Source organism: Gekko japonicus, unplaced genomic scaffold, assembly GCF_001447785.1.
Source record: "Gekko japonicus isolate JY-2015 unplaced genomic scaffold, Gekko_japonicus_V1.1 scaffold428, whole genome shotgun sequence".
Classification (NCBI taxonomy): Eukaryota; Metazoa; Chordata; class Lepidosauria; order Squamata; family Gekkonidae; genus Gekko; species Gekko japonicus.
Window position 1 is genome coordinate 861073 of NW_015165842.1, and position 4430 is coordinate 865502.

General features: G+C 42.2%; 1 protein-coding gene across 1 annotated transcript in view; it reads right to left on the bottom strand.

The window, feature by feature from the left end:
• PAIP2 (poly(A) binding protein interacting protein 2) overlaps positions 1 to 4430 on the bottom strand; it is a 16500-nt gene that overhangs the window by 11047 nt on the left and 1023 nt on the right. The window lies entirely within an intron of this gene.

A 4430-nucleotide genomic window follows, 5' to 3' on the forward strand; every position in this document is an offset into this window, starting at 1 on the left:
AATTATTATTATTATTATTATTATTATATCCAGCTGAGGCCTCTCTCCTCCCCAAACTCTGCACTCCTCAGACTTCCCCACAGAATTTCCAGGGATTTCCCAACCTGGAGTGGGCAATCCTAGTCTCAGGCCTGGCTCCAACCCCCCTGTTATTTAGGCATTCATACTGCAGGATCTCTCCCCTTTCTTTCTTTCTGTCTGTTTCAGTCTATCTCTCACTATCGATGAGGCGGGGCATGGAGTAGATCCCTGCAGTGGCCATTTCAAAAAGTATTGGGGGGGAATTCAACTCTCCCTAAGGTTGGGGTTTTTAAAAAAACTTTTTGGATTTTTCTGCAGGCCCAGGGACTCCCCTGAGTCTGTAGAAAAAACTGTTGAGGGAAAGTGTGCCCCTTGTCTGTGGCAATAGGTATCCACACGCAGAGGGGACTGTTGATAATTAGATATAGAGTAACATAACTACACGTCAGAAATGCTCAGGTCTGATTTTTCTGATTTCAGTGTTAGCCCCTAAATACTTAGTCCAGCATTTATTGTCTTGAACAGAGGTCCTAACAAAATCCTACCAATTAAGATAAAGAATTCTGGCCAACCTGTATTTTAAGAGCTACATGTACCATAATTTCCATATATACTCATTAAGAGAACAACCCCAAGAGACCTACTCAGAAGTAAGCACCATTTTATTCAATGGGGCTTACTCCCAGGAAAGCATTCGTAGGATTGCAACCTAAGACACTTCATATTGATGCAGCAATCTTCTCTTTCCAAAAACACTTATAGAAAAAGACAGCAATAAAAATTAAATTAAAAAAAATCACACGCAGCTCATGCAAACTATTCCAGGCTCTGTTCAAAACATCTATGCCTGTTACAGTCAAGGAAACTAGTCCAGGTAGCTGAGATTTGGAAAAGCATACATTTTCTATGGCTTCACTTGGAAATCTAGACTGCTAATCACCTTGGGAATTTCATCATGTTTCTCTCTCCATTTGCAACAATCAACGGGAGCTGTGTTGAAGTACAGACTTCCCTCTGGCAGCTCTATGTCTCTTCCTGCTGCATCATGTTATACAGTAATTCATGGGACCCTGATGTCAAAGAAGATTGTGACCTCACAAACCCCACCCCTGAGAGATGATGTAAAAGGTGGACATTACCTACAAGAGCCCAGAGAACTTCTTCAAATTCATTTTCTTGGCGAACGATGCGCCACATCACTGTATTAGTCAGCCCAAAAAGAACAGCAATCCCTCAAGCCCAATTTAACCAGTTACCATCTAACATTGGATTTTATTACATCTTGTTTTACACAGTGGCCAAACTAGATGCCCCTGGAAAGTGTACAAACAGGGCACAGAGGCCAAGGCCTATCAATGCTGTTGCCCTGCAATTACTAGCAGCTATACCTGCCAGAAGTCCTTCAACTACGTATAAGAGCCTGTTTTCCACTGCATCTCATGGGTTTCAACCTGTGTTCAAGAGAACCCCAAAATTCCTTGGAAGGTTCTTAGGGGTTCCTCCACGAGAAAATCTGTAACGGTGGACAAGCTTTACTGGAAAGTCAACTTGTCCGCCATTAACAGATCTTCTCCTGCAAGGTGTTCTAGGGCACATTCTCCATCCATGGAGGGCAACAGAGAGGATAAACTGGCCTGTGGACAGAGTTTGGGCCTTTGCGCTAGAGTTCTGCCTCCTCGAGGCGGGGTGGGATGACAAATTCAGCCCTCTTCTATTGCTGCCCCATATATTATTTTGGAAGGTCCACTGGCCCTTGGTGGCTACTATTTTGATAGTACAAAGGCTGCTGGGAAGGCAGCAAAAATTGTTTTCCTGAATTCACAGTGTCCACAGCAGCATGGATTGAACCCACTTAAAAGAGGATACCCCCAAATGACTGGTTACCACCTCAGAAAAAACAAGGAATAGACTGTTGCCTCCTGCCTTTGATCCTACTTACTTGTGATGAGGAAGTGAGCCGTATGGGCAAATAACAAGCCTTCTCTACTTGACCATCCACAAGACAAAACTGGTGCGTATAATAAGTAGATCCTTTTTAGAAAACACTCTAAGGGGTTTAAGCTTTTAAATCCCATAGATATGGGAATTAATACAATTTTATACGCTGTTATGAATTATGTGAAGTAGTAAAACAGGTTTAGGTTTGGAATCATTAATCTTTCCCTTGCTCATCCTGCCAGTAAGTTTTGACTCCAAGAAAGCAGATTTGCATGGGAGATCCCACCCCTCATCCGCTCTTTGGTGAATCAGACCACAAGTTTTCTTTTAAATCCAAACTGGAGTGACAGTATTCACAGCTACAAAATATGACAGCAACAGTAACACCACAGAGACAATCCTCCAAACACTGCTGTGCTGCACAACTTTTTTTGCTCTTAATTAGATTATGCAGATTTTTTGTTTGGAAAGTCAGAATCGCCTGGATTTAAAAGAAATCAGGACAAGCTGTACAATCTACCATGGATATGATTTTGATACAAGATACAAAGAATACAAGAGAATTAAAATGTATATGGCTCCTTATTTAGTTGTAACCACTTAATCTGCAAGTTTTGGCAGTGACAGATGGCACCTGAATCAGCTGCAATTGCTTAAAATATCAGAAGTCAAAACGTCTGCCTAGTTCTTGGAATTGAATCTCTTGCAATAGATAAGACCCTGAGCTATGAATACTCAGTTCAAATCTCACCTTAGCCTTGAATTTACCAAATCACAAAGTAAACCTCCTCACTCTATCTGCAATGCAGAGATATTAATACTCGCCTAGCTTGCACAGGGTTACCGTGAAGTCCACTGAAATAATGTATGCTATGTACTTTGAGTTTTCTAAAGCACTATATAAATGCTATACACATAAAGCCCTTTGCACACTCTGGGAAAAGCATTATATGTGTGCTTTTTAACGAATACGTACTAAGTATTAATGCCTCCTTGGTCAGTGTGTGAATAAACATTTTTACTTTTTCTTGGCACCTTAAAATACGATAAAGATGATGTGTGTGTCTTTATTTAAAACATTTCTATCCCACTTATTGGCTTGGACTTAAAGTGGCTAACAATGCTGCAGTCAGGTAAGAGGACACAAATTATAACAGTCTGATGAATCAAGTAAGCACACGTCCTTCAATTGTTTTTTTTAAGGCTTTCAGACATTCTTGAACCGATCACTAAAAAGTTACTTGCTCCAATTCAGCAGGGGAGTTTCCTCACATGGAGGCAGTCTGATGCCAACTTCACTAATGCTAGAAAAGATCCAAATACGCATTCCCAGACTGACTGGAATGCTCGTCCTGATCTCACTGAATTGGCCAGATGGATGTTTGGAGTGCAGGGAAACGCAAATCCCCTTCCAGGGCTGCCAGTTGTTATATCCCACAAACTGTAGCAGAAGGATCTGGATCACTGGCTATATTTAGAATGTATTCATCTATTAATATGTTCCCCCGTTTCAACAAAAACAATACGCATAAGTACCACTGATCTTCGCCATAGCATAACATCCAGATCAGCAAAGGGCAAAGTTTCAAACACATTTACTGTTTTTTTAAACTAACGACCATCTAGATGTTCTTTTTCAGCTCAGACCAAGAATACTAATTCAAACTATAACAAATGCCCCCCCCCCCCCCCCAGCGGGATCTGCCATCTAACCTCATTTCCAACAACGGCTGGCCAGGTACTTTTGGGAAAGTCACAAGGCAGGCAAAAACTTTTCCCCTCCCTCCAATGCCATTCAGAAGCCACACTGTATCTGAAAATACAGGTTCCAACTTCGATATCATGGCTTTTATTTATTTAATCCATTTAAGTAGGGTTGCAAACTCCAGGTTGGGAAATTCCTGGAGATTTAGGGGGTGGAGCCTAAAGAGGGCAGGGTTAAATGCCACAGAGTTCATTCTCCAAAGCACCTATTTTCTCCAGGGAAACTGGTCTGTGTAGTCTAGAGATCAGCCATGCTTCCAGGAGATCTCCAGGTCCCATCTGGAGGTTGGCAACCTTCATCAACACCCCTACCTATCTACCCCTATCAGAACTCAAGGAGGCCTACAAAGTGGAGGGGGAAAAACAGTTTAGTGGCAGCAACTCTTGCTCTTTGCCATATAAGCACAGCACAAACCAATTCACCTTCTAAACCCACTGCCATCACATTCAGTGGCAAATACAACAGGCTGATGATGAATTATGTAACCAGATGACCTGCAAGGTCCCTTCCAACTCTAACATTCTATGATTCTATGTGAGGAAGCTATTTTCTTCTGTCTGTTCTAAATCAACTGTCCAATATAAAGTTGCCACCTCCAGGTTGGGAAATTCCTGGAGATTTGGGGGATAGAGCCTGAGAAGGGAGGGAGTCCAGCAGGGTGCAACTGCTGTAGGTTCCACCTTTCAAAGCAGCCATCCCCCCCCCC